Genomic DNA, 18,757 nt, shown 5'->3' with positions numbered 1-18,757 from the left:
ACGCTCCCAACGCCACGACCTCGGGGAGCACACCAGCGTTGGCGAGGGCGTCTCGGATATCTTCGACCCTGTAGGGCCGCACCCGCACGTCGCCGTGCAAAAACAACGGGTTTCAAACAACACGACCGGTGGGCAGGGTAGGCAGAACGATCTCGGGCTGAGAGCGAAAAAAAAAAATAGTGGGCTCGTCCGGGATTTGAACCCGGGACCTCTCGCACCCAAAGCGAGAATCATACCCCTAGACCAACGAGCCGACAACTGTTCACATTCGCGGCGCGTGTACACTTTCGTCATATCTTGACGGGCTGCAGAAAAAGAAGAGGACAACGACTATATCCAGGCATCATTCTGCTTCCGGCTCCCGAGCTGAACGGATCGCGGGATCATGGGCTCCAATGGAGCGGCATATGCGGCTGTTAGCCGCGGCAACATGCTTTTGACGGAAGAAGATAAGGATTACCAGATAATTTTGCCTCGGCTACCTACAGAACGTATAGCTTTAAACGCAGTTTTTTTTGCACGGCGACGCTCGTGTTCGCCCGTTTCATGTAGAAGATTTTCGAGACGCGCTTCAAGCTGTTGGTATGTTCTCTGGCGTCGTCGCCCTTGGAGCATACCAAATCAACCGTGTATGGGCGGTGACGATGAAGACAGCCGAGGCTGCCCAAAAGCTGGCGGCCTTGAAAAAGTTGCAGGTGAAGGGGCGTCGCTGCCTGGTCATGGACCCCAAGGAACAGCAGGTGAAGCTTCGTATTCACTGGCTTCTGCATGGGGTGGACGACGAAGACGTCAAGACCGCGCTAGCCTCCTTCGGCAAAGTGACGGAAGTGACCCGGGAGCGCTGGCGAGTGGATGGCGTTTCCGACAAGGGCTCGACGACCCGAGCAGTGCTGCTGCAGCTGAAGGCTGGAATGAAAGTCGACGACCTGCCCCACCAGATCCGCGTCGCCGGCGAGCTTGCGCTGGTGGTAGCCCCAGGACGTCCCATGCAGTGCCTGCGCTGCCGGGGCTCTGGCCACGTTCGTCGTGAATGCAAGGTTCCCCGTTGCTCACGGTGCAGGCTTTTTGGACAAAACGACGCGGACTGTGTGCGTTCATACGCAGTAGCCGCGGGTTCGGCGGAGAGCGAGCCGTCGACGTTAGACCACGTGATGGACGTGACCGAGGCGGAGGAAGCGGCCACGAAAGCTGGAAACGGCAAAGTGGTGGCAGAAACCGGCGCGACGACCAAGCAGGCCGAAGCAGGAAGGAATAATATCCCTCCTCCTAAAGAATCAGCAGCTACAGTCGAGAGCATGAAGACGGCCCCGCAAGAAAATGAGAGCCACCAGCCGGCTACGGATGCAACGCAGGCAGAGGCGGACGACAACGCGATCCCTGCCAGCGCCTGCGTCGAATCCGTCTCGGCACCGGTCAAGAGATCTCTGCAGCACGAGGAGAAAGTCGACGGAAAGGCCGGCGGTGACTCCGAGGCACCGCCCGCTAAGACGCTACCCGGAAGGCGCTCCACCCTCAAGCCTAAGCCGAACCTGGAGGCTGACCGTAGGCTCACCCCGAAGCCGACCAAAGACGAACTCGGACGACGGCCACCGGATGGCCACGGAGGCGTCTAGCGGTCAGCTAGACGTTAAGGTGAGCACCATGCTCCGGGCCTTCTCCCCTCCCGTTTAAATCAGTAATGGCTACCAACCCGTCGATTAGCCTCGGCACGCTAAACGTTCGAGGTCTGGCCGCCAAAAAGAAACAGAGTCAGGTTTACAGACTAATAGTGGACCACGACCTCGACGTTTTAGCCGTGCAAGAAACCAAGGCAGAAGGCGAGGAGCAGACCGGGAGCATGGTGCAAAGGTTCACGTATAACTACTATACGGTAGTGAGCCACGCCTTAGGGACTTCGGCAGGGTGTGTGCTGTTCGTGAGGAAGCTCCCTGGCCTTGTCATAGATAGTTACTTCTCCTGCACTTCTGGTCGACTTGTCTTTTGTGACTTCAGCTATTGTAATGTCCAATGGCGCGTGTTTTGCATTTATGCGCCTAATACTGTGCAAGAGAGGGCAAATTTCTTTTTGAGTTTAAAGCATCATTTCCATGTGGAAAAAATGATAGCCTGTGTAGGGGACTTCAACTGCGTATTGAATGCTGAGGATAGGTCTACGCGATGCGTAGTTTATGACAAAAGCAGCGATATCCTCGCACAAATTATACATGAGTTCGAATTAGAAGATGTCGCTGAGTGTTTTCGGGCTGACCGAGGCGTGATGTACACTCACTTTCAGGGCACAAGTCACGCACGATTAGACCGGATCTATCTATCATACGGTTTAGTAGAAAAATGCCAGTTCTATGCAGTTACGGCCATATCATTCTCGGACCACTGCCTGGTAAAATGCAGGGTAGGCAGGAAGAAAGAACGAAACAAATTCGTTTGGGAACTGTGGAAAATGAATGCTGAGCTGCTACGGGATGAAACTTTTAATGAAAAGGTAGTGGCTGCTCTGAATTCTTTTGCAACGGATAGTTCTATAAAGTTTGGCGAGGAATGGGAGTTGTTGAAGCAAACCATTAAAATGAAAGCAATTGAAAGAAGTAGCGTACTGCGTTACGAAGAAAAGGCCAGAGAAAAGGATTTAAAAACATTGCTGGAAAAATTGGCCACGCTGGATTGCAAGCAACCGGGCGCTTATCAAGACGATATGCGCGCTGTTAAGAAAAAGCTCGAAGTGTTCGACGAAGAGCGCTATCGAGGCGCACTCGTGCGTGCTATAGAGCAGAAAGACTAACATGTGGGGAAACGCCAACGAAAAGAGCACTGGGACTAGAAAAAAGACATTCCAGACGTAAGCAGATTGAGGCTATTGAATATGAAGGGGTGGTATTAACCGATAACAATAACATAGGGCATGCGTTCTTTGAGCAATACAAAAAACTTTTTTGCATTCAGGCCTGTCAATATGCACAATTTCAACAATTTATTTTTGCAACGAATGCCACAGCTGTCGTCTGAAGTTAAAGAAACCTTAGAACGACCATTAACAGAACATGAAGTGATGAAGGCCATCGAAGACCTGAATCCTCGCAAGTCGCTCGTCCAGACGATCTTAGTGCCGCCTGGTACAAATCTTTTAAAGGCCAGCTAGTTCATGTCTTAACCGCCGTTTACAACGAAGCATACGAACTGAAAATACTTCCACCATCCTTTGGCCAGTCCCATACCGTACTAATACTGAAAACAGAAGACACCAAAAAGCTCAAGCAACTTTCCTCCTACAGACCCATAGCGCTTACTAATTGCGACTACAAAATATTGATGAAGGTGTTGGCACGACGGTTCCAGTTAGTTATTAAAGTAGTCGGCCCACACCACACGTGTGGCATTCGCGGCAGAACCATTTTTACTAACATTAATAAGATGAAGTGTGTGCTGGAGTGTTGTGATGCCATGTGTGATGCAGTAGCGATCCTCCAGCTTGACTTGGAGAAAGCGTTTGATTGCGTTTCACAGGAGATATTGCTCACCATCCTTGAACACGTTAATTTTGTCCACATAATCACTGAGGGGGTGACCATGGCGTACCGGAGCTGCTATACCAGACTTATAGTTAATCAGACGTTGGGGGCCCCCATAAACGCTAAGCGCTCCGTTCGCCAGGGTTGTCCACTCAGTCCACTCCTGTTTTGTGTTTACATAGAAACGCTATGTCAGGCCATCATCGAAAATGAATGCGTTAAGGGATATTGTCTTCAATCAGCAGAGGTAAAGCTATTGGCATACGCTCACGATGTGGCTGTGTGCTGTAAAGATAAGCAAAGTGTATTGAACACTGTGAGCATCGTCCGGCAGTGAATGAAACAAGTTAAGGCGACTTGTGCACTCCCATGTTGAATTCCATACAAATGTTGCAAGAATTCTGTGAAATTTCTGCGCATTAGTTCGTGACATAGTGAGCACCTGCAACACATACCAAATTCGCGCAAGCAACGTATTGCAAATCGTTGACCTGGTAAATACGAAAACATTTTTCCGCCCCATTTCGTAGTTTTCTGGCGCATTCTCTCAGCTTCTTCTCCAGTATTTTGAAGGCTAATCATACCAGTTTAAAGGTGCTCCTAGATATTTTGTAGGAGAGAATGTCCACTGTAAATTTTCAAAGACATTGGGCTTCTCATCCCAGCTGCCACTCCAAGAACTGGCGCACTTCTCCCAGTTAACAGCGCTTCCAGACATTTTGCAATACGTTCGAGCTTGTTTAACAGTTTCACGAACACTTTCTTTATCCCCACAAAAAAGGGCGACATCATCTGCATACGAGAGAATTTTGACTTCACTAGCCATTAAACGAAAACGCCGTATCTTCTCACTGTGTATAACTTAAGCAAAAAGGCTCCAAGTAAATTGCGAAGAGAAGCGACGAAGCCGGACATCCTTGTTTTATGCTTCTACATAACTTGATGTTACCAGAGAGTTGTTTATTTACTGGTAAGTTCGTGCTACACCCTTAGTAATAGCTTTAAACCTTCTATTATGTTTCCAACATTCACGTGCTCTGGAATAGAAAAGAGCACACTGTGCACAACACGGTCGAAGGCCTTCTCCATGTCTAGTTGCATCATAGCAACTCTTCCTTCCCAGGCATCGCAACACTCCAGAAAATTTCTTGCCACATGTATGTTATTAAGTATCGACCGGCCTCTTATGCCACAAGTTTGGTGTGGGCCTACTATTGATGTCATCACTGATTCAAACCTTCTTGCTAACACCTTCATGAATATTTTATAATATACATTGGATAAAGTTATGGGGCGATACGACCTTACTCAGAGCAGCTTTACAGGGTCATTGCATTTCGGGATCAGCACGGTATGGGTTTTTGGGAAAGAAGGCGGCATGTATTTTACTTCATAAGCCTCGGCTAGAACACGTTGTAAAACGGCTGCTAGTTCATGCTTAAATGCCTTGCAGAAACCCGCGCCTAGGCCATCAGGTCCGGGCGTCTTTCCAGGTTTCAGTTCATCAATTGCGGTTTCGATATCATTCAACGTACCGGTTCCTCGAGGACTGTCTTGACGCCATCATCTAGTCTCGGCATTAAAGGCAGGTATTTGCTATCAAAGCCAGCTTCCACCACTTCTTTGCAGCTTAACAACTCTCTGTAGCGTTCGAAGAAGGCACGCTGTATTGTATTACTATCGCTACTACGCACCTTGCCATACTCGATTTCTTTTTTATTTCATGTTGTGATACGTATCTTTTCTCTTCGCTCAAAGCGCGTCTTGTGGGCGTTTTCCCGAGCAACAAATGCTCTGAGCGCGCACGTATCACTGACCCGCTGTATCTCTTGACATCAATGATTTCGAGCTCATTTTTATGTTCGTTATCTCTGTTGACAACTCTCCTGGCTGTGTGCATTTTATCGACAACATGTTAGGCTTACTTCGCAATTAATTTTCTTTTCTTTTTTCATTGTAGTGTAATACAGAGGCTCTTTCAGTGGCTGTTATTTTGAATTCCTGCTTAAACTCTTCCCACATCACTATGAACCCCCCGGATTCGCAAGCAAGCATCTCTCGTATAAGTTCTTTTATAAACGCGAGAAAGGTTGCGTCAACCAGAAGTTTGACATTGAATTTCCATAGGTACCAATTAAAAGGCCGGTTTTCTTTTCTCTTGCAGAGCAAGAACATTACCAGACTATGGTCGCGGAAGGATACGAGCCTCACGTCATAGCTTCTGCACAACGCAACCAGTCTCACTGATACATAAGTTCGATCTAATCTCGCGTGACGGCCCCGTTGGAAATGCGTAAACACAGTCTGTTTTCCACTGCAAAACACCGCACCAACATCTAATTCACGCTCTCTGGTTGCTGCGAGCGAGAAAACTGCACTTTGATCACTTACACGCGAGATGCTATTCCGGTCGTCAGAAAAACAAACACAATTAAAGTCTCCCAGCAAGATGGTATATAGCGCTCAGATTTCAAATAGACATCAAGTTTTCAAAAGTCACGGCGTTCTCTTTCATTATTTGGGGCGTATACGCAAATTACCCGTCATTGAGGATCCCAGAGCGAAAAGTCACACACAGTCATTCGACCTTCATCACAAACAAATACAAATTGCGGAACAATTTCTAAAGATTTCCGCAACATCAAAAGACACCCTCCGGAATTGCCGACAGCATGGGAAACGCACGCACTGTAGCGCGCTCTAAATGTTTCAACGATTCGGTCGGTTCGCTCTTCATTTCAATTTTCGTTACTTGTAGAGCGACTATGTCTAAATCATTTGCTTGCAATAACCAGCTATCCTGGTACTGCCACCTATTGGCGCCGAGGCCTCGGACATTGAGCGTACCAACGTGTAGCGCTATATTCCAGATTTTGAAGCCATTTTTTTTTTCAAAAGAAGAAAAACCGGCACACCAGTTCATTAAACCCATACATTCTGCTGCTTCTCAGAACGCGCAAAATTCCTTTCCTTGGCTATAGCGGCCGAACTATACAAACGTACTCTGCAGCCCGTCCCTCACCTCGCAAACAGGCATTGCTGGGCGACGCCCTCGATATTACGGGGGCGCCTACGATACCGTGGGACTGGGATACGGCGGAATGTGAGGCTTTGGTTTGAAAGATGGGCGGCGGTATGAACTTTATTTTTCTGGGCGGCTCCTGTGCCTTCCCGCCACCACCTTCGTCACCTTCGGAAACTTGCGCGTGTGGCCGTTTCGCAGACGAGCTGTTAGCGACGTCGATGTCTTCTTGGTCGCTGTTTTCAGAGACGTCTTTGATGGCGCACGCTGGCGTAGCGGTTTCCTGTCGTACAGATGGTACATCACTATTGTCGCTTCTAACACTTTTCACAATTCCCTTCTCGGAACTTTCAACGGCTGCCGGAGTAGGTTGTCTGTCCTTAATTCCCGCAGCCTCCGCAGCGTCCGCCTCATCCATAATGTGCTCGGTAGGGTCCTCCCGGCTCTTTGGCTTGCTACGCTTGCATAAATTTTAGCGCACTGGCTATCATCATGTCCGAACCACCGACGTGGGACGCGGCAGTCTCGGCGAATGTGCCCTGTTCGCCGACACCGCAGGCAAAGCCGCGGTCTTCCCGGTACTACCACAAGAGCCGTAATGCCAGACACTCGTAGCTGGTGTGGCAGGTTGTCCAAAGTCACGCCAGCCTTCAGCTGCAGACTAACCGTCCGTATCGAGGAGCACTTATCGTCGAGTCCTGGCACACGCCATTGTTCTCTGCAAATGTCCGTCCCTTTGCCATACAGTGCAAGAGCAGCGCGCACGTCTTCATCTCGTATGTGGTAAAGCAGCCAATACAGCCTTATGCTATGTTCAGACTACGTTCGTAAGGCGCCGATTTTTCGTAACATACGTAAGCGGAAGCGCAACAAGCGTATGCGTCTAGTTCAGACTGCGAACGTAAAGGTACTGTTACGTTTCGCCTACGACGCGCACTAAAGCCGGCGCGGATGCAACGTACGCCGGGGCTTCGTTCAAAGCGGCGGACATTTTGGCCCGTTCGGAGCGGCCGCGACGCATCCCCGGCGAGCGCGTCCCGGCATGTTCAGTGCCACGTGTCTTTGTGTGTGCGTGTGTGTGTGTGCCCACGCTTGTCAAAGCGCGGCAGCCGGGGAGAGGAGCTCCCCCAGTGTGAAGCGAGGAGGTCTGACCGGCGCCGGCCCGTCTGATGCGTCACCTCCTTGTTCCAACGTGTCTCTCAGTCCGTCCGTCGCCGCTGTCACGTGGTGTCATCTCGTGACCTTCCTTCTTGCCCGCGACCCCAAGAGTATAAGAGCAGCTGCCCCCGGACGCCAGGAGAGAGGCTCCGATTTCTGCTGTTGAGTAACGTGCTCTCCCGTCTCTCTACTTCGGTCGACCTGACCGCCCGCTCTTTGCGATGCTAGAATAAACAAGTTGTTCTGTTAGCAGTCGCCTCATGCTTTGCTGGGACCTTCGGATGCTTCCAGTGTGCCCCAGGCCGCCAGGCCTACGCTACCCTTGGGGCTTGCGACCCAGTTGCAATAACGGGCGTCAGCACTGAGGTTCCAACAGCCGGTGCCATCGGTGAGGTTCAAACATCTGGTTGCCAGCGGTGGGATCGCGACAACGGAGGCCAGCAGCGAAGAAATGCGGTTGACTGTATGCTGAGCAGCACAACGACCATCCGGGAGCAGTGCAACGAGCCCTGTGTGATGACTGGTTGCCTGCAGCGGAACGACTGCGCTGAAATCTTGGCTGCGAGGTTTGGTGAGTGCGGGACTTTCTTCTTCTGAGTTTTGCCAGGCTTTTGTTAGTGTCAGAAACAGAGCTGGTAATTGTGGTTGTCGTTGCTGCCGGGTTAGTTGCGGCAAGACAATAGTAGGCAGTAGAGAAAGCAGCATTCAGAGCAGCCATGGATTTGAAGTCGTTGCGCAAACCGAAATTGTTGGAGCTTGCAAGAGAGTTGGGTTTGGATGTCTCAGACAAACTCAGAAAACCAGAACTGCTAAGGGCTATTCTTGAGTTAGGAGCTGAGGATGACGAGCTGTCGGAATGCCTTGAGACCATTGAGGAGAGGGAGACGGCAAAAAGACAGGAACGCGAACTTAAAGAACAGCAACAGCGAGAGAAACAAGAGAAAGATGAGCGTGAACGTAAAGAACAGATAGAACGAGAGCAACAAGAGAAAGAAAGAGAGCGCGACCGTCAACACGCTTTGGAAATGAAACGTCTCGAGTTAGAGATGGAACGCGCTCGTAATGGAAGTCAGGCACACGGTGCAGGAGAACGAGTATTGTTTAAAATGACTGACCTGATGCGGCCGTTTAAGCTTGGAGAGGACATTGGTTTGTTCCTGGTTAACTTTGAGCGAACGTGCGAGAAGCAGGGGTTCTCTCGGGAAACGTGGCCACAGCGCTTGCTCACTTTGTTACCCGGCGAGGCGGCCGACGTAGTCGCTCGCTTGGAGAGAGAGGAGGCAGAGGATTTCGACAAAGTGAAATCGAGTCTGCTAAAAAAGTACAGGCTGTCCGCGGAGGCGTTCCGTCGGAAGTTTCGAGAAAATGAGAAAGGCAAAAGTGAGTCATATACAGAGTTTGCCTACAGGCTAATGTCAAACATGCAGGAGTGGCTCAAAGAAGAGAAAGCGTTTGGTGACCACGAGAAAGTTCTGCAGTGTTTCGGGCTAGAACAGTTTTATAGTCGGTTACCTGAGAACGTGCGGTACTGGGTCTTGGATAGGCCAGACGTTAGTACGGTGGCTAGAGCCGCTGAGCTAGCCGAAGAGTTTGTGACGCGTCGGGCTCGCGGAGCTAAGGACGGTCAAAAGGGTGAATTTGGCTCCAAGTTTGAGAGGCCGAAGTTCACGCCCATGAGAGCAAAGGGGGACACACGTAGTGCGGATGCGAGTGAAAGCAGTCCGACCGAACGTAAGGAGACGGCGGCAACCGAAGCCGAACGCAGAAAGCGGTTCGAGACGAGGCAAGCGCGCGTGTGTTATACGTGCCAGAAGCCGGGTCACTTTTCGGCGCAGTGTCCGGAAACAAAAGCAAAAGTAGTGTTTTTGTCATTATGCAGCACTGACGAGAACATGAAGCTTCTCGAGCCTTACATGCGAGACCTCCTCGTGAACGGGAAGGAGTGCCGAGTGCTTCGCGATTCCGCAGCTACGATGGATGTAGTTCACCCTTCTTACGTAGAACCCGATATGTTCACGGGCGAGTGCGCATGGATCAAGCAAGCCGTGGAAGCTCATAGCGTGTGTCTGCCCGTAGCAAAAGTGCTCATTGAAGGTCCTTTCGGAGCACTTGAGACGGAGGCGGCAGTGTCATCTATGCTGCCCCCCCAGTACCCGTACCTATTTTCGAACAGGTCCGATCACCTCCTGCGCGAGAAGGGGCTTTTGTTTGGTGAGGCTAGCGTTCAGGCCTTAACCAGATCGAAGGTTCGGGAGCTCGCTGCAAAGGCGGTAGTTGCGGGGCCGACGTTGTCGAACAATGAGAAAGGGTCAGAGGCGCAGCAAGCTGATATTCAGAGCACGTCCGAACTGAATAAAATTGTGCCTGTAGCGTTGAAGGCACCAGATACTGGAGAGGAAATTCCCGATGCGGGAAAGTTAGAAGAGCTATCTGAAGATTTGCTCATCGCGCCTACGTCAGACGGACTTAATAGGTTGCTAAAAGTCAGCCGGTCGGCTTTGATAGCCGAGCAAAAGAAGGATGGCAGCCTAGAAAACATACGCTGCATTGTCAAGGAAGGTGTCGCCAAGAAAAATGCTCGCTTTGTGGAAAGAGGTGGGGTCCTGTACCGGAAGTATATAGACCGCAGGGGAGTGGAGTTCGATCAGCTGATCGTGCCTCAGTGCTATCGTCAGGATCTGTTGCGCTTGTCGCATGGGGGTTCGTGGTCCGGACACCTAGGAGTTAAGAAAACTAAGGACCGTCTCTTGCAAGAGTACTATTGGCCAGGGTGTTTTCGGGACGCAGACCACTTTGTGAAGACATGCGACAGCTGTCAGCGGGTGGGCAAACCAGGGGACAAATCGAGGGCGCCGTTGAAGTTGGTACCTATCATTACGGAGCCTTTTAGACGGCTCGTTATTGATACAGTGGGACCTCTGCCGGTAACAGCCACGGGGTACAGACACATTTTGACTGTGATCTGCCCAGCGACAAAGTTCCCTGAAGCAGTGCCTCTTAAAGAACTCAGCTCAGTTGAGATAGTCAATGCACTACTGTCCATATTTGCGCGAGTTGGTTTTCCTGCGGAAATCCAATCAGATCAGGGCACAGTGTTTACTAGCGCTTTGACGACAGCCTTTCTCGAAAGGTGCGGGGTAAAGCTGTTACACAGCTCAGTGTACCACCCCCAGTCGAATTCCGTTGAGAAGCTCCACTCCGTCACGAAGCGCGTGTTCAGAGCATTGTGGTTTGAACAACAAACTGACTGGGAGCTGTTTCTGCCTGTGGTGGTGTTTGCATTGAGGAGCGCGCCGCATGCGGCTATGGGGTTTTCGCCAGCTGAGCTAGTGTACGGTCGCTCGCTGCGATCTCCGCTTCGCATGTTTCGAAACGGATCACTGCCCTCTCCAATGGCTGCAGACCATCTCTTTCACAAATGGCCGCCTCCTGCACTGGAGCCTCGCTTTGCAATAACACTCCTTTGAGGTGCGTTACAAAAAGGGGAGTCTCAACGGTAACGCCGATGGCTTAAGTCGAAGCCCCTAACGTGGGAATCAGCCTCAAAATTGTTTGTTATTGATGTTTTTCTTCCTGAGGCAGGATTTTTAACATATTGCTTTTGTGTAGTGTTTCAAAGTGATAATGTGCTTTCTAGTGCAATTTTCCGATTTGTGGACGCGTTCTGAGTGCTGCTAGACTACTGTAAGGAACTAGGCAGTAGTATTAAAGGGGAAAGAGCCTGGCATGGCTTAGTGAGGGTTGTGCCGTGCTTGCTGACTGAGCGGCTGAGTTTCGGCGTAGTTCTAACGCTTGCTGAGAACGAGAGAAAAATGAGAACTCTCCCGAAGTCACTTTGCAGTGTCCTCTGTGAACCTGAACGTGAGAACGAGGCCTTCTCGGTGCGCTGGCTCAAGAAACGCCGAGGGACGACCGACTTCGGTAATGAGCATCATTGAGCGACATCCCTCCGGACAGCGGATGCAGTCCCCTGACCATCGGGATCTCCCTCCCCCGGCGGGGCGGTCTGTTACGTTTCGCCTACGACGCGCACTAAAGCCGGCGCGGATGCAACGTACGCCGGGGCTTCGTTCAAAGCGGCGGACATTTTGGCCCGTTCGGAGCGGCCGCGACGCATCCCCGGCGAGCGCGTCCCGGCATGTTCAGTGCCACGTGTCTTTGTGTGTGCGTGTGTGTGTGTGTGCCCACGCTTGTCAAAGCGCGGCAGCCGGGGAGAGGAGCTCCCCCAGTGTGAAGCGAGGAGGTCTGACCGGCGCCGGCCCGTCTGATGCGTCACCTCCTTGTTCCAACGTGTCTCTCAGTCCGTCCGTCGCCGCTGTCACGTGGTGTCATCTCGTGACCTTCCTTCTTGCCCGCGACCCCAAGAGTATAAGAGCAGCTGCCCCCGGACGCCAGGAGAGAGGCTCCGATTTCTGCTGTTGAGTAACGTGCTCTCCCGTCTCTCTACTTCGGTCGACCTGACCGCCCGCTCTTTGCGATGCTAGAATAAACAAGTTGTTCTGTTAGCAGTCGCCTCATGCTTTGCTGGGACCTTCGGATGCTTCCAGTGTGCCCCAGGCCGCCAGGCCTACGCTACCCTTGGGGCTTGCGACCCAGTTGCAATAACGGGCGTCAGCACTGAGGTTCCAACAGCCGGTGCCATCGGTGAGGTTCAAACAGTACCAACGTGCGCAATTCTCGCAAAAATCGTGGGTGAGAGTGTTGAAGGGTCGGCAACATTTACGACTGTTATGTTACGACCGTTGCGACACAGCCAATGACCGATAAGCTTTCGGCTTTCAACAACCGGTGACGACACTTCAGTCCTCCCGTCTGCAGACAGCTCCGGGCGCGGGAAGTGCCATTCCGCCATTCCGTGCGCACGATTGGCTGTGTTCGTGAAAATTTTTGCAGTGCGCTTTGCGAGACTGTTTTCAGTTCATCTGGTTTATCCGCCGAGGAAATCGATGGCCGCAGATGCGTGCTCCGAACTTCGATGAGTGGTCTCATTAGGTTTTCAAGGAAGCGGCACTGCTGGGGCGACATGCGCATGATGTTATGAAACATCGCAGCGTCACCAACTCGGAGCTTGGCGAAAAGGTTGTGAAAATCGCCGTCCACGGCCCTGTCGAGAAATACTTGCCGCACCCAAACCCTTCTGCGTCGCCTTCGTCGTCTTTGGGCGATTGAATACATGACTATAAGTTTGTTTTGAGCGTGAATTTCTTCGATCTCGGCCAGCGCTCGCATGTTGGCAGGAGCCATATTGGACCGCTGGTGACGTCGATTCTGCAGCTCCAAATTTGATTGGCGTGTTGTAAAAGCCGTAATTTAAGCAGCAGTAAATGTGAACAAAGGTGCCGGCTTAACTGCCGTAGCGTTTTTTACAGCCGTTACGTTCGATACGCCAAAATAGCTGTTACGCGCGTTACGACCGTAGTGTGAACATAGCATTAGGCGGACAGTATGGACGCTCGGATCTATTACGAGGCAGCGGTGATTCTTCCCAGTCCCGTCAGTTACGGCGAGCAACTTCTTCATTCCTTCCGCACTCTTGAAGGTCACCGCCCACACGTGGTTCATCTGAAACGCCCCCAAGGCAACTACTTCGGGGAACAGTTCCAGCTCCCCGAGCTGGATTCAATGTATCTCGGAAGTCCTCAGCTTGAAACGGCCTGGATTTAACGCTGCCGTGCACAAAAACAGTATTTAAAACAGACGAACCTGATGGCAGTTGCGGCAAAATAACCTCATAGGCAGTAGAGTCCCGTGCATCTGTCCTGTTACCGCGGCCCTGCTGGGCCGCATTCGCCATTCCAAGGGAGCTCGACATTACACGACCGTACACTACGGTGGCCGGCAGCGGAATCAGACCAACGAACCGACAACTTGAACACTTTGTTTAGCGCAAAACAACAGACACAAGAAAGACGACAGGACAAGGTGCAAAGTATTTATGGTCACAAACTATTCATGGATTCGCACCAACTAGCCCGCCAACACATTGTGCTGAGCCGACAACTGTTCTCGTTCGCGGCGCGTTTACACCTACGTCATATCTTGACGAGCTGCAGAAAAAGAAGAGGACAGCGACCACCAAAATGCAGGCATTGGTAACACTCGGGCTGAGAGTGAAAAAGAAATAGAGGGCTCGTCCGGGATTTGAACCCGGGACCTCTCGCACCCTAAGCGAGAATCATACCCCTAGACCAACGAGCCTTTTCTTTATTGCCGACTTCCACGTTCTAAATCAAGGTTTACAAAGTATAAAATGTGTGAGCCACACTTTGGCCAACACGGTACGATTTAGGTTCACGGTAACTTCCGAGAGGAACACCCAAGTACTGCGTTGGTAACGACGACCACTTCAATCGATAAAGGGTCTCCGGCGTGTCTTTCCAACTACCATGCCAGAAGCGGTAACTCTTATCCCAGTTTATCTGGGCTCCAGTTGAATCCGAAAACTTTTCAAGGACAGTCGTGGCGGCCTTCGTAATGTTCGCTTCGTTTGTGCAGAAAATCGCGATATCATTGGCATATGCCAAAATTTTAACGTGCGCTGCCTGCAGCCGATAGCCTGCTATGCGCTCGTAATTTTTAATCGCCAAACAGAGTGGTTCGAGATAAGCAGCAAATAGAAGTGGCGACAGCGGGTATCCTTGCCGCACCGACGAGAGCACGTGAAAGCTATCGATGAGCTCCCCATTAACAATGATGCGCGTTAAGCATTCTCAGTACGCCATCATGACGCATTCCGTTATGACGTTGCCAACGTTCGCATGTTCCAGTATTCAGAACAAAGCCTTGTGCGAGACGAGGTCGAAGGCTTTTGCCAAATCAATCTGCATCATCGCGACCTGATTGCCAATCGCATCGCAACACTCAAGCACACTTCGTGCCACGTGTACATTTGTTGTGGTACTGCGGCCTTTAATGCCACAAGTCTGGTGCGGCCCTACCAATGGTTTAATTACACTTTGCAGTAGTTTGGCTAAAGCTTTCGTGAATATATTATAGTCCACGTTCGCTAGAGTTATCGGGCGATACGACCCTGGCAACAAAAGTTTTTCCTTTTCATCACTCTTCGGAATTAGCACGATATACGAGGTTGTGAAAGACAAGGGCAATCTTTTTCACTGATACGCTTCGCTGATAACTTCGTGAAGAATACGAGCCAATGCAGACTTGAAGGTTTTATAGAAAGTGGCTCCCAAGCCATCAGACCCAGGTGCTTTACCGATGGACAGCTCATCTACTGCGCACTGTATCGCACTCAGGCTGATTGGTAGTTCCAGCCGCGTCCTAAGTTCTTCATCGAGCTTTGACATCAATCAGAGAAAATCTTTCTCGTAGCTATCTTTAAGGTTCCGCAGGTTACCTAAAACTGCTTTAAAGTGAACGGTGATCCCTTGCTTGTCATTTTTGTCGGACGTAATGTGATTGCCTTTAGCTAGCTGGCGGATTTCCTTCCGACATGCGTACCTTTTCTCGTCTGATAAGGCTCGTTCCGTCGGAATTTCTCCCGCCCACAACCTCTCAGACCTTGATCTCACAAGTGCTGTTTTGTAGTTTTCTGTATCCATCCATTCCAGTTGAGTTTTCACTTACTTTAATTCGTTTACACACCAGGGTCGACACTTTCCATGTTTATAAAAAATTGCAGTTCTGCTTGTGTCTAATGACACTGTTTCTCTCAATGGTCAATGTTTTGACTTTCTGTTTAAATTCTTCCCATTGAATGGCAAAGCTTACTGGCTTGGCTGAAGTCAGGTTTCTGGTTCGTTCACTACAGCATCGACAAAAACCTCGTCATGCGACAACGGCGCATTAATTTTCCAAAGATCCCAGTTAAAGGTCTCTTTGCTTTGTCTTTTCCCGAACATGGCAGTTACCAAGCAGTGATAGCTGTATGCTACAGCTTGCACATCATATTCATAACATAAGGGAAATAATTCGGCTGACACGTATAATCTATCTAATCGAGCGTGGCTATCACGCTGGATGTGGGTAAATCGCGGGCGTGTCCCACTGGCAAAAATACTACCCAAATCTACGAGGTCATAATCATGCACCACACCGTTCAGATATTCAGCACTCTTATCGCAAACGCGTGAACATTTTGCTCGATCTTCAGCATTGCATACAGAGTTAAAATCACCTAGCTGTATTACCACCTTGGAACAGTTTACGTACACTTCAAGAAGCTCAAAGAAAGAACGCCGGTCCGTTTCAATATTTGGCGCATAGATACAAATAGCATAGTAATTCACATCCCAAAAACAAAAATCAGCCACTAAGAGGCGCCCAGTTTCTCACGAAAACCCTGACTGCACACAAATGCCAAAATTATTTCGTATGAATAGCCCAGCCGCCTGATCCACCTACCGCGTGACAAACGCACACATCAAAGTGAGCACGAAAATTGGACACCATTATGTCGGTGAGCTCTTGGCTCTCAATTTTTGTTTCTTAGATTCCCACTATGTGTAAGTCATTAACCAAGAGGAGACGACTTAGCTGACATTGCCGTCTTCTTGCACTGAGCCCTCATGCATTTAACGTGGCTACACGTAGCGTTCCTTCGATATTAACCGCCATGGTTACACGGTAGAATGGTGCCCATAACAGTTACACAAGGACGCGTGCTCATAAGGGTACGCTGATAACCACCTTCAATGCCACTAAAGGAGACACAGCTCGACCTTCCGGAAAGGGCACTCAAGTGCAACTAGGACCCCCCTTCCTGGCAAGGTTCTAAAAAGCTTGCGCTCAGGACGACGGCCATTGCAGTCGCCAACCTCCCAACCCCACTCGAGCTAGACAGTACGGCATTACGGAGGTGCTTTATCCGCCTGCCGTGGATCGACCGTAACGTTCGGCCGCGGTTTCAAGGTCGACCTCCTTAAACCTTGCGCTTTGGGTGGTGGCTCGTCTCCGCCACTGCCGTCCTGTTTCGCCGCCCGGCTAACGGTCTGGTTGTGGGGTCGTTTCCCCGTCGGTTGGCTAGCTGGGCCGGTAAGGGTGTCCATGCCTTCAGTTCCATGGAGGCAGGAGGTCGTCTCCGTCTCAGGTGGGCTTTTCACTTCAGCATTTGGCATGGCCGCAAGGCCCTCTGCAGTCGCTTGTTGGCGTCCTGTGGCGACAGCCTGAGCGACGTGTTTCTCCTGCTGTTCAAGTCGTACCGCAGACTTCGCCACGACGTCAGGAGTTTCATCCGCCGTGGACGACGCGTCTTCCATGTGTGCCTCGTCCATGAGTAGGGCAGAGTTGTCGTCATTGCCCACGGGACCGGTCACCCTAGCGTATGTCCGCTCGCACTGACTGTCCTCATTACCGAAGCGTTGGCACGCACCACACCTTGGAATACGGCACTCGAGACGAATGTGGCCCGTGCGGCGACAGCGTAGGCAGAGAGGAGCCTTGCGTGGCGCAACCATGAGAGCCAGTTCGCCGGCGACACCCACCTGATGCGGAAAGTCGTCGAGCTTTACGCCCGGCTTCAACTTCAGCGTAACCAGCCTTGTTGAGTTCTTATCAGCCCCGCTGTGAACCCGCCAGCGCTCGCGGACGACGTCCGTGACCTTTCCAAACGGCGCGAAGACAAGACGTACGTCCTCGTCAGGAACGCTGTGCAGCAACCAATGCATTTTCAGGCGTACTATGGCGATGAAAAGAAACGCGAACAGCGGAGCGCTTGGCCGAAGCATAACTGAAGGTATAGTGCGCGCCGTCCAGTCATCACCATTGACAGGCGGGCACATCCGGTTTGATCGCGCTGCGCGATGGTGCGCCCCCTATCCTGCGATATTTTTGTTTCTGTTCTGCTTCTGTTTTATTCGAAAACGAGGAAAAGTGACGATGCAGTAATGATGACAGCGCAAACTGTACTATCGCGATGAAAAAAAACGCGAACCGCGGAAAGCGTGGCTTTTGGCATAGTTCGCTCTAGTTGTCAGGATTGGGGGCTCAATCCCATCGTCCGTGGTCCTTTGCAAAGATTGGAGTGCAGCATGAATTCGAAGGTAGCTGGCCCATGCCGTCGTCCAACTTATTTACGCTGAGATCGTTGATGAAGTGAAGAACTGCTTCTCATCGTTAAGTCGACTTTAAACGTACGAAGCCTCGCATTCTTGTCGTAATAGACTGTGGCGTTCTTTTGATCTATTGCCATGTTCTTTCCGACTAGTTCTTGGGTTGCGCTTAGCCGTTCCAGTAAATTTAGCATGTATTCAACCACGGTTGGACTCTCCCCTCTTTCCTCCCACATCTCTCTCAACATTCTCAGTGGAGACCGGAGTGTCCTCCCATACACTAGTTCTGCTGGTGAGAACCCTGTCGCCTCATGTGGAACTGTTCGCAAAGCAAACAAAGTTGCCGGCAGACAGTTCTCCCAGTCCTCCTTGTGCTCGTAACATAGCGCACGCAAAACTCGCTTAAGCACCGAATGCCACCTCTCTACACTGTTTGACTGAGGGTGATAGACAGAACTGTGTATTAACTTTACCCCACACTTTTGCAAGAATGTGGAAGTCAGTGCGCTCGTGAATACTGACCCTTGATCTGCCTGAATTTCGGCTGGAAAACCAACTCGTGCAAACACTGTCAAAATCGCGTCTACTACTTCGGTGGAGCTGAGCTCTTTCAAAGGGATTGCTTCTGGAAACTTCGTAGCCGGACACAGCATGGTAAACAAGTACCTGTAGCCTGATTTTGTTTTTGGAAGAGGTCCTACCGTGTCTATTACCAGTCGTCTGAAAGGCTCTGTTATTAAGGGGACTACCTTCAGTGGAGCTTTCCATGTCTCTCCTGGTTTACCAGAACGCTGGCAGGCGTCGCATGATCTTACAAAGTTTTCTACATCTTTGAAACAGCCAGGCCAGTAGTATTCCATAAGCAATCTTTCCTTTGATTTGTTTATGCCTAGGTGGCCGGACCACCCATTTCCATGACAAAGACTCAAAAGGTCCTCCCTATACTTAGTAGGTATGACTAACTGATCTAAAATCCTACCCTTTCGATCTCTGTAATGCCGATACAACAATCCTCCTCTCTCATGTATCGTTACGTTGCGCCTAGCAATGCCTTCTTTAGC

The 18,757-nt window shown here is 50.7% G+C and overlaps 2 non-coding genes across 2 annotated transcripts; both read right to left on the bottom strand.

Moving 5' to 3' along the window:
* Positions 1-181: 181 nt before the first annotated feature.
* On the bottom strand, positions 182-253 carry TRNAP-UGG (transfer RNA proline (anticodon UGG)). Its single transcript has one exon. It is a non-coding gene; the product is annotated as a tRNA-Pro (tRNA).
* Positions 254-13,812: 13,559 nt separating this feature from the next.
* TRNAP-AGG (transfer RNA proline (anticodon AGG)) lies at positions 13,813-13,884 on the bottom strand. The gene has a single exon. It is a non-coding gene; the product is annotated as a tRNA-Pro (tRNA).
* Positions 13,885-18,757: the final 4,873 nt, after the last annotated feature.

Source organism: Dermacentor albipictus, chromosome 1 (assembly GCF_038994185.2).
Source record: "Dermacentor albipictus isolate Rhodes 1998 colony chromosome 1, USDA_Dalb.pri_finalv2, whole genome shotgun sequence".
Taxonomy (NCBI): domain Eukaryota; kingdom Metazoa; phylum Arthropoda; class Arachnida; order Ixodida; family Ixodidae; genus Dermacentor; species Dermacentor albipictus.
This window is presented reverse-complemented; position numbering and strand designations above follow the sequence as displayed.